The sequence below is a fragment of the Bos taurus genome, chromosome 19 (assembly GCF_002263795.3).
Source record: "Bos taurus isolate L1 Dominette 01449 registration number 42190680 breed Hereford chromosome 19, ARS-UCD2.0, whole genome shotgun sequence".
NCBI lineage: Eukaryota > Metazoa > Chordata > Mammalia > Artiodactyla > Bovidae > Bos > Bos taurus.
The window spans coordinates 57,634,375-57,645,447 of record NC_037346.1 but is presented as its reverse complement, the minus strand read 5'-3'; the positions used below and the strand labels follow the sequence as shown (position 1 = coordinate 57,645,447).

At 44.4% G+C, this 11,073-nt stretch overlaps 1 long non-coding RNA gene across 1 annotated transcript; it reads right to left on the bottom strand.

Annotated features, from left to right (window-relative positions):
- Positions 1-9,077: 9,077 nt before the first annotated feature.
- On the bottom strand, positions 9,078-10,766 carry LOC132342990 (uncharacterized). The gene is made up of 2 exons (XR_009491620.1): positions 10,263-10,766; positions 9,078-9,602 (listed from the first exon to the last, which is right to left on the bottom strand). It is a non-coding gene; the product is annotated as an uncharacterized lncRNA (long non-coding RNA).
- Positions 10,767-11,073: the final 307 nt, after the last annotated feature.

The window sequence follows — 11,073 nt, the reverse complement described above, 5'->3', positions numbered from 1 at the left end:
AACAATGAAATTAGCTTTTAGGTATTTTCTTGCCTTTGGTGCTACTCTGGGTTTGGTATCTGAGTCCTGGTATTTCGTAGAATTAATTTGAAACATTTTCATTTGTTTCTGTGCTCCTGAATAGTTTATGTATCGTAGGAATCAACTGTGCCTTGAAGGGTTAGTAGACTTTGCCCATCGGCTCCTTGGGACCAGACCTTGAGCCAGACATGCCCTCTTTGTCATCAGACTTATTTCCTGTCCTTCCCTGCCTTGCGCTGTGTCTCAGGGAGGAATCTTTCCAGGCTCACTTGTCCTCTGCTTCTGGGTTTTTTGGCCAATGGGAGGCACTGGTTGGAAAGATGAAAGAAGAGAAGTTGGGATATGCAAGGGGGTCCCTTCTCCCCTTCTCCCGTGGTTTGGGTAGCATCCCTGCCAGCAGCCCCAGCCCCTTGGTGGTGTGATTTCAGTCTCCATTCTCAGCCCTTCCCTCAAAGACCAGGTTGGCCTCTGCTGGTGGTACTTCCTCCCTCATCCTACCCGCTTCCCGCTGTTGCTAGGCAACTCTGGGATGTGCCTGGACTCTTCTCTCACCTATGTAACCAATTCCCTGTGTTCAACCCCCTTGGCTTGAAACAGGTAGCATGATATCTATATTCTGAATGATTCCTGACTCATACAGACATTGACTTGATACTCCCTCAGTCAGTTTTGATTATTTACTTTTTGGGAGGGGAGTCATTTATTTCATGTAGATTTTTAAAAATTTGCTGAGTAAAGTTGTATATACACTGTTATGCTTTAAAAAATTGTCTCAATTTCAGTAGTTATGCTTCCACTTCTGTTTCTAAAGTTGTTTACTTGCAAGTCTGTATATTTTGTGATCAAACTTGTCAGGCGTTTGTCTATTTTATATTAGCATCTTGATGGGGACGTTACATAAATCCTGATTTAATCTTCCTACCGACTTCACAAAAAAAGGTTTCTATATCAAGAGATGGCAGCAGAAAATCACTCCTTTCTATGCCCAAGAGTACATACTTACTCAGTTGCAGAAATGGTACTTGAACTCAGGTCTCTCTGAATTCAAAATCCAGATTTTCCCCATAATCAGGAGAGCCTGAATATTCTGAATGAGTTTAAAAGGATCATTATAAACAGGCTTGACATTTCCTACAAAGAATACGAATTTCTTTTGTAATTGGGGGAAAAAAAGTTAATTAAGCTTCAACAAATAATTATAATAAAAATAGCTTTGAAAGGAGAGAAAATGTCACGGCTGAGCAATGGAAAACTTTGGAATGTTTGTAAAAGAGAGCTGCATCCTGGCCAGGTAGCCACCTCCAACCTGCTTTACTGGCTCCAGCAGTTAGAACTTGGCTTCCCCTTGCCCACCAGGTGAGATGCAGAAGTTTTCCCGAAAGGTGAAGGTCATGCTTATCACTCTGATGGGTGCTCCTCCTAGCACCACTCAATGAAATATGTTTTGGGGAGATGACCACCTTGCCATGCCCGTCATGGCTCTTGCGGTTTGGAAATTCCGCTCTTTCTAAAGGATGTGGCCGGAATGGTTGGAGTCACAGAAGCTGAGATTCTCTGCAGAGACGGGGCTGATCCCCACCCGTGGTGTAGGTTGCCCGTTCTCCTTGGCCAGGACAATGAGCAAAGGATCATGTTCTCTGTTGACTTCCTCTTCAGCCCCTGATTGCAGTTTCTGATGGCAGAGAAGCCCTGCAACCTCCTGAAATAGCCTCTTTCTGGAAAGAAGGAATGCAATGCATACCACGGTATGCACATTGATTTCTATTTTTGGTTCTTATCAAGATTTATTCTTCATCCCTTCAGGTAAGTAGTGACCTTGGACACACTGCCTTCCATATTTGCAGTCTGGGTCAATGAATTTCGGTATTGACCTCGGGGGCCATCAATAGCTGCTTATTGTTCAGATATTTCAATGTCAATAAGTGGCCCCATGGAAGTGGAGGGGGGGGGGGCTGTCCAGCCAACCCAGCAGCTAAAAAACCAATCCCTTTTCTCCCTGTTGTCATCTCACACAGAAGGGGGCTGTTCTGAAATCGATTAACTTTTCTGCAGGGAGTAGAAAAACAAACTCCCCAACATAGCCTGAATCCTATAAAGGGAACCTTCTCAGAATTACTATCCATTATTATGAAAGGAGAGAAACACCCATGTGCATTCTATCTTCTCTGTCTCTGTCACACACACACATACTGTCACACTCACTCTCATAAGATCCAAAACACTTTGGAAAGAGAAATATGGTGCCTAACACAGCTACTAGGAGCCCATTGCATCCCACACTTCCAAACCCATCACCCACCCAGGCTGACCTGATTGAGGAGTAAGCAAGCTGGTACAGTTCAAAGAGCTCACGTGTTGGCATCTGACCCTCCTAGCAGTAAATCTAGGTTTTATTACTGACAAGCTATAGTTTCCTCATCTCTCTAATGCCAGTAGGTGCCTGGTACTTACTAGGCAATTCATAAACCCAAGTTCTTCTTGTTTGGTTTCGATTCTACTTGCTAAGTGGGGCTGGTAGGGGACCAGCACTCTCCACTTGGAGTCTCAGCTCTCTGATGGTCTCCGCTCTTCACCTACTCCTGTGTCACATTCAAAGGAGGATTACAAAAAAAAAGAATGAATATGTGACTGAGACTAAACACTCTCTTACTATCAGATCATGTGTTTACTTGAGTTTATGGGCCATGCTTCCAGATATTAGTTCACTTATTTGTCCACCTTGGTGTGTTGTCCTGGCTTGGAGGCTCCATGAAGGCGAGGTTGAGCCTGGAGTGAATTCTCTGGACCGGGGATGGGGGAAGGGAGTGGTGTTCCACTGGGCAGCACTGATTCTCCCCCGTCCAGTGTGTGGTGTTGTCCTGGTGATAATGGAAAGATGCTTAGACTGAGGCAGGTGGAAGATGCCGAGAAACAGAAGTAACCAGGGCAGGCATTTTACAAACAGGACTTCACGGGGTGCTTGAAACAATCTGGAGTGACAGGCCTCAATATCCCCATTTTACAGATGAGGAAACAGAGGCTTGCAGAGTTTAAGAGCTGAGATTTGAACTCAGATCTGCCTGATTCCAGGGACTTCCCAGGTGGTGCTAGTGGTAAAGAACCCGCCTGCCGATGCAGGAGACATAAGAGACATGGGTTTGATTCCTTTGTTGGGAAGATTCCCCTGGAGGAAGGCATGGCAACCCACTCCAGTGTTCTTGCCTGGAGAACCCCATGGACAGAGAGCCTGGTGGACTATGGTCCATGGGGTCATAAAGAATCGGATACAATGGAAGTGACTTAGCACGCCTGCACGCATGCATGCTGCCTGATTGAAAATCCCATGTATGACTAAGCAGTTGTGTTTGAAGGATTCTGGGGGCAGAGGAGAAATAGGAAGGAGACAGTTAAGCATCTGATTTGGTTAAAAAGTTAGAAGAGATACCTTTATCCTGCCATGGGTCTGAAATTCTAAGAATAGAAGTAAGCAGTGCCAGCCTTGCTTGAGGCCATTCCTGGCACAAACCTCAGCCCTCAAAGCCCAGTTTCCCTTTCAAAGTAGATTTCACTAACCACAGGCCAGCTTTGGGCAGATTCCAAAGCCCTTCGCCTATTGCTGTCTCTGGATTCATGCTGCCAGAAATCTCATCTTTAAAGCAGACACCCCAAACTCAGAGTACTCAGGCGGAATTACTAATTTGCATATGCAAACCAACACTTGTCCTCACACAACAGTCCCCTTCACAACCAAGCAGGATTTAGATCACACATGAGCAGGTGGTAACCATGTCTTCTGTGGATGGGGCTTCAGAGCAGAGAGCAGGGAGTTTTTCATTTATTGATTTATCAACTCCACAAATATGAATTATGTGCTTTCCATGTGTCAGACAGGGCACTAGGAACCGGAATCTGGACACAAAAGATGAAAATTCATGTGTTAGTTGGTACAGCAAGCACATATAGAGGCCTTTTTGTGGTTTAGACCCTAAGTTGTGTCCAACTTTTTGAGACCCCCTTGGAATGTGGCCCATCAGGCTCCTCTGTCCATGGGATTTCCCGGGCAAGATTCATGGAATGGGTTGTCATTTCCTGCTCCAGGGGACCTTCCCAACCCAGGGATTGAACCCACATTTCCTGCATTGGCAGGTGGATTCTTTACCACTGAGCCACCTAGGAAACCCCATATTGATATAGTAATTAGTATATATTGTGTGTGTGTGTAATTTATTAACAGGATTCTTGCCCACAAGGAACTCAAAGTTCAGCAGAGAAGACAGGCATGCAAACCATTATGCTACAGTAAGAAAAACAGCAAACTGAAAGGACATAATACCAGACTGAAGCCTATATCTGCGGGAAGAAATGAAGATCCAAAAAGTGTAAACCTGAGGGTAATGGCAGATTATCTTTACATTTGATGAGAAAAATGTTTTAAAATCTCTGTAAAAGACTATTGACTAAAGCAAAAATTATAACAATGTGGGTTTATACCTTATTAGAAGTAAAATATGTAACAGTGAGAGCACATTATGCAGTAGCAAGATTTTTATATTGTTAGTAAAGCAATGCAAAATGATTTAAAGGTAAATGATGTTAGGTTGAAGATGGGTATTGTAACCCAGAGTAAGTACTAAAAATTTAACACAAAGAGGTATTACTTTGGAGGAGATTAAATGAATCATTGCAAAGTAATTAATCAAAAAAGGAAGCAAGGAGTGCAGAACAGGATAGCAACAGGACAAATAGGAATATTGAAAGTAGATAAATTCAACTTTTATCTATTGACAGCTAAATATCAATAATTTTAAAACTGTAAACGGACTGAACTCTGAAATGTAAAGACAGAGATTGTCAGAATGGATAAAGGCAAGATCTGACCATATGCTGTTTATAAGAAACACAATTTAATGTAAAGTCAGGGATAAGTTGAAAGGAGTAAAAGCAGTGTCAGTGCAAATACCAATCATAAGAAAGTGGATGTGTCTAGAGGTGATCAGACAGAGTAGAATTCAAAATGAGGAGCACAGAAAGCATTCCATCACATGACATTTCATGTAGATAAAAGGATGAATTTGTCAAGAAGAACTAACAGCCTTACACTTGAACTGTGTAATAATAACAATAAATAATACGTGAACAACCAACAGAACTAAAGAGGGGTTAGAGAAATACACAATAATCATTGAGTATGTTCATGCCCTTTGATCATTAGTTGACATAACAAACAGGCAAAGCATCAGTAACAGACGTAGAGGGTTGGAAAAATACTGACAAATTATAGTTGAGCAGTACTTAACCATCAATGGATAACTAACACGAGCAGATCGCAGTTACATTCAGCACCTGTAGAGAACACATGCTTTCCAAATGTACACGAACATTCATCAAGACGGCCCACGTGCTGGATCAAAAACACCTTTCAAAGATTAAAAAGTTTAAATGCCGCAGAGTATGTTCTTTAAGCTTTGCCTAGTTAAATTAGAAATGAATAGCAAGACGAGTCTAGAAAATCTGCGAATACTTGTAAATTAAACAATGTATTTCTAAGTAATCCACTGGTCAAAGAAAAAAATCCTCAAAGTAGTCAGAAAATATTTTAAATTACATGTAAAGCGTAATATATCAAAAGTTATGAAATGAAGCTGATGCAGTCTCTAAGGGAAATTTGCAGCCTTAAATGCTTATTATAGAAAAAAAGAAAGATTGGAGTTCACTTTAAGAAGGCAGGGGGAAAAAACATTAAACCCCAAACTACAAGAATGGAAATAGTAAAGTTAAAAGGAGAAATCGATAATACAGGAAATTAAAAAATAATAGATGATCAATAAGAATAACAATAGATAAAAATCAAGCAAAAAATCAATCCTTTGAAATGATTAATCAAATTGAAGAAGCCTAGCAAGACTTACAAAAGAAAGAAAAAGGGAGAAGAGACAAATTTTCAGTGTTAGGAATTAAAGAGGCACCATCATACAAATCCCATGGACATGAAAAGGATGAGAAGGTAATATTACAAAAGTCATATGCCAATACATTTGACAACTTGGGTGAAATTGACAAATTATTTGAAGAACACAATCTAAGCAAACTTAGAAAACCCAGATAACCTTATATCAATTATAGACATTGAAATAAAAAAAAAAATAAACCCTTTCACAAAGAAAACAGTTTCATTGGTTACTTCTCTCAAATCAAATTATAGTATATCCATACAGTGGCATGGGCTTCTCTGTGGCTCAGATGGTAAAGAATCTGCCTGCAGTGCAGGTAACCTGGGCTGGATCCCTGGGTCAGGAAGATCCCCTGAAGAAGGGAATGGCTACCTACTCTAGTAGTCTTGCCTAGAGAATTCCACGGATTGCGGAGCCTAGAGGGCTAGAGTCCATGGAGTCAAAAAGAGCTGGACACAACTGAGGGACCTACACATACGTGTTCACAATGGGGTACAACTCATTCGTCAGAAGAAATTAACTCCTGAGACACACAGCATCAGGGTGAGTCTCCGAGACATTATCTGAACCAACAAGACCAGATGTAACACAGTGTATGATCCCACACGTGTTAAGGCCTTCAAGAACAGGAAAAGCAAGCGCAGGGCCATAGAAGTCAGAGGAGCAGCTGCTTTGGGTGAGGATAGTATGGATCGACTGGCATGAGACCTTCATTCCTGAGCTGATTTTGTGTAGGGCGATGATACAGTCATGGGTGGGTACAACTGTCAACCCCCATCAAGGTGTTCATTTCATCTGATGTAGCTTGAACCCCAGTATCAGAGAAGGGGGAAGGAGAAGAGTAGAGGGGAAGAAGCATAGAAACTGTTTTTTAAGTCTTCATTAAATTTGCTACAATATTGCTTCTGTTTTATATTTTGGTCCTGAGGCATGTGGGATCCCAGTTCCCTGACCAGGGATTGAACCCACAGCACCTACACCGGAAGGGAAGTCTTGATCATTAGACCACCACGGAAGTCACTGGATATAAACTTAAGAAAAACAGATGTGATATTTGGACCTTGTTTGGTACCTGATTCAAACCAACCAACTGTAAAAACTCGTTTTTGAGACAATCAAGAAAAACTGATCATGAACTAGGTAATAGAAAGTACTAGATAATGTCTGTTATTATTGTTATTTGTTAGAAATACCTATGGATGGATATAAGGACAAAATGACGTGTGTGTAAGAGTTGCTTGAAAATGCTTCAGCAAAAAAAAAAAAGTAGGGGGGGGGAGGGGGCAGGGACAGCTGAAAGCAAGAAGGCAAAATGTTGACAACTGTTGAACCTGAACAAAAAGTGTGCATGGCTTACGTTATTCTCCCTATTTTTGTGTCTGTTTCCAATTTTCCATAAAAATGTTTAAGAAATAAAATGTAAGTGAAGAAACTAACCAGAGCTTAGGTCATGCCCCTCTTCTGTTGAAAACCCCCCTAGCAGCTTTTCATCTCAGAATGGAATCCGAAAACTTCTCCATGTACAAAGAAATCTATTAACGGGTCATGAAGTCAATCTAGTGGATCACCATCAGCATTTTTATTACGAGAAAGGGAACACAGTGGAACAGAAGAGTAAAGAAGAAAAACTACTGGGCAGCGTAACACATGGCAAGTGCTGCTTCATGAAACGTTCTGTTTGAGTATGTGCTTGTGTGTGTGTGTGTGTGTCTCTGTGTGTGTGTGTGTGTGTGTCTCTGTGTGTGTGTGTGTGTGTGCGTGCGCATGCAAGTGTTTTTTCCAGTAGATGATGGAGAAAAGGTTTAAGAAACACAGCCCTGAGTAATATCCACCTCCACACTTCACATGTCCCTGCCGTGGCTCCGCCCCCCACCCCTTCCATACAAACGTTCTCACTCCGCATCTGTCATGCCAACCTCTGCCCTAGGCACCCACTCCACCGCCTTTTTCATCTTCAGATATCTGCTCCAATGTTACCGTATCAGCGAGGTTCTCCCTGGTCATCTCATGCAACAGAAGCACTCTCCAGCTTCCTTCTTCAGTTTTAGTGCTTCATTCACGGCACTTGTTATTAACTCCACGCACCATATACTGCTTCTGGGGTTCTCTACTAACTAGTTCTCTCTTCACTCCTATCTCCTGGAGAAGACAATGGCAGCCCACTCCAATGTTCTTGCCTGGAGAACCCCAGGGACGGGGGAGCCTGGTGGGCCTCCGTCTATGGGGTCGCACAGAGTCGGACGCGACTGAAGCGACGTAGCGGCAGCAGCGCTCCTACCTCCATCCAGGGATGGAAGTCTGATGTAGAGATGACCACAGCTGCACAAGCCCATGACCCTGGATGAGTCATTTAGTTTCTCCCAGCCTCAGTATTCTCATCTTTAAAGTGCGGGTAATGTTAGCATGTACCTCAGTGTTCTGGCCAGGACTGAATAGACTGGCACGTGTTCATTGTCACCATGGCATTGCTGGTGTTTTCATGACTGAGCCCCCGCCCTGCCCTGTGCCCTGCCTGGCTTGACTCTGCAGAAGGAAGCTCTCCTCCAACCAGAAAGAAAGGGCTCCCTGACTGGAGCTCTTGTATGTCAAGTGTCTCGTTTTTCACCAGCATCCACTGTCCAGGCACAGACCCACCAGTCCTTGCTGTGCTAGGCAAGGGGCCAGCCCAGTCTATCTGCATCTCCTTCCCATCCCTTTGTTTTCTTTTTGTTAATTAAATGTGGGTCAGCTATTTACATGAATGATAACTGTTGCCATGCCAACCTGGAGAGCATCTTGAAGTGACAGCATCCTTTGCCCTGCTCCAGGAGAAGCTGCTCCTCAGCCTCTCTCTCCAGGCCCTAAGCCCGTGCCCATGCCTCCTCCTCCTCGCCTCCCTCCCTCTCTCCTTCCTTCCCTCCCGCAGGATGCTTTTCTAGGTTTAACACCTGTTTCCTGCCAACCAGCTCCCAAGAGAGCAGGACAGAAGGCCACCAAGTCTTCCAGACGGGTCTTAAGATCCCTCCCAGCCCCCTGCCGCCCCTTTCTTTTATGTTCAAAGGTCTCTTAGATCTTCTTCCCACCATCCCCCATACGTTTAGCATCTATCAGCTGAGAAAATGCATAACAATGAAAACTTACCGTGAATTCAGTAACGCTTTTAATGTATTTTATTCATCCTCGCCAGCATGAGGAATACTGATACATATATCTAAGAGGCATGTAATTGATTCTGATTCAGGCGACGTTTGGCACCTTGTGGATTCATAGTCAGCTTCTCTGCCCCCGGCTCCTTGCCGCAATTCTGAGAAGACCCCCAGTTCCCTGCCTATAGGTTAGCACTCTGCACCAGCCCCTGCCGCTCAGATTAGGACTCAGGCACCCGCATCTCAGACATCTTCTGGGGACCGGCTAGAAATACAGACTCTCAGGCCTCACTCCAGACCTGCCAATCAGAGTCTATATTTGAACAAGATCTCCGGATGACTCTTGTGCACATTAAAATTTCTGAAGGCTGATTTAATATAGGCTGCTAGGGTCACCTACCGTCAGTCAATCAGTTTGCTGAGTGCATGGGCGTTGGAACTGGCGACCTGGGTGTGGATCCCAGGTCTTCATCCGTGCAACACATATTGGAGGGGTTCCTCCCAGCGTCAAGCCCTGGGGTGCACACTGGAGAAACAGCAGAAGGAAAACCAGCTGTGGGTCCTGCTCTCCAGGCTCCCACAGTCAAGTGGGGGAGACATGTGTTAACGTGTGAATGAAAGGCTCTGAGAGAGGGACACACTGATCTCTCCATTCATTCTATTTACTTCACAGACATTTACATGCTTCAACACATGGGAGCCTGTACAGTGGAACTTGACCTACAAATGGTAGTCCAGGAGGGCTTCCCTGAGGAAGTGACGCTTGAATAGAGACCTGAGGGATGCACGGGAGTTCACTGAGAGAGGAGTGAGGTGGGCGATTGCAGAGGCTTTCACGGTCGACAGGCTAAAGCGCTGCCGGAAAGATAAGCGCGTCAAGGACTGAGAAACCCCCGTGGGATGCGCACAGAGCCGTCACTCTTGAACTTAGCAGACATTTTCTTGGGAGCACTTTGGCTGAAGCCAGGGTGCATGGTTGGAGGAATGAGCGGCAGGGAAGAAAAAGAAGAGGGTAAGCAAAGCTGGACTTCCAAGTCTCGTGTTTGAGGAGGAGGGGGGCTGGGGGCAGGGAGACCCCTGGCGAGGATGCCAGCAGCCCCAGCATTGGTGAGGAGGCTCGCCCTCACCCTGAGCAGAGAGGGTGGAGAATAAAGCAGATGGGAGAGAGACCCCAGAGAGAACTTACCTGGTATATCTCAGGATCCCCCAAATACAGACCTTCGTTGTCATCGTACCCCACGGAGAGTGGCTTTTCAGTGAAGTTCCAGACAGTGGAATTTGAATATCGACCTTCATATTAGGGTAGTCCGGTGGCTATTAGCAGGTTATCAGTGCCAATTCTAGGCATCTGTACTGTGGAGAACAGTATGGAGTTTCCTTAAAAAAAACTAAAAATAGAACTACCATATGATCCTGCAATCCCACTCCTGGGCATACATCCAAAGAAAACCGCAATTTGAAAAGATCCACGCACCCCAATGCTCACTGCAGCGTTATTTACGAAACATGACGAGGAAGCAACCCAGATGTCCACTGATGGATGAACGGACAAAGAGGTGGTACAATCACACGATGGAATAGTACTCAGCCGTGAAAAGACTGAAACAGCGCCCTTTGCAGCAACTCGGAGGGACCTAGAGATGATCAAACTCAGTGAAGTCAGTCAGACAAGAACAGATATCATAGGATATCACCTACACGAGAAAATCTACGAAAATGATACAAATGAACTTATTTACAAAACAGAAACAGACTCACAGACACAGAAAACAAACTTATGGTTGCTGCTGCTGCTGCTGCTGCTGCTAAGTCAGTCGTGTCCGACTCTGTGCAACCCCATAGATGGCAGCCCACCAGGCTCCTCTGTCCCTGGGATTCTCCAGGCAAGCACACTGGAGTGGGGTGCCATTTCCTTCTCCAATGCATGAAAGTGAAAAGGGAAAGTGAAGTCGCTCAGTCGTGTCCAACTCTCAGCGACCCCATGGACTGCAGCCCAC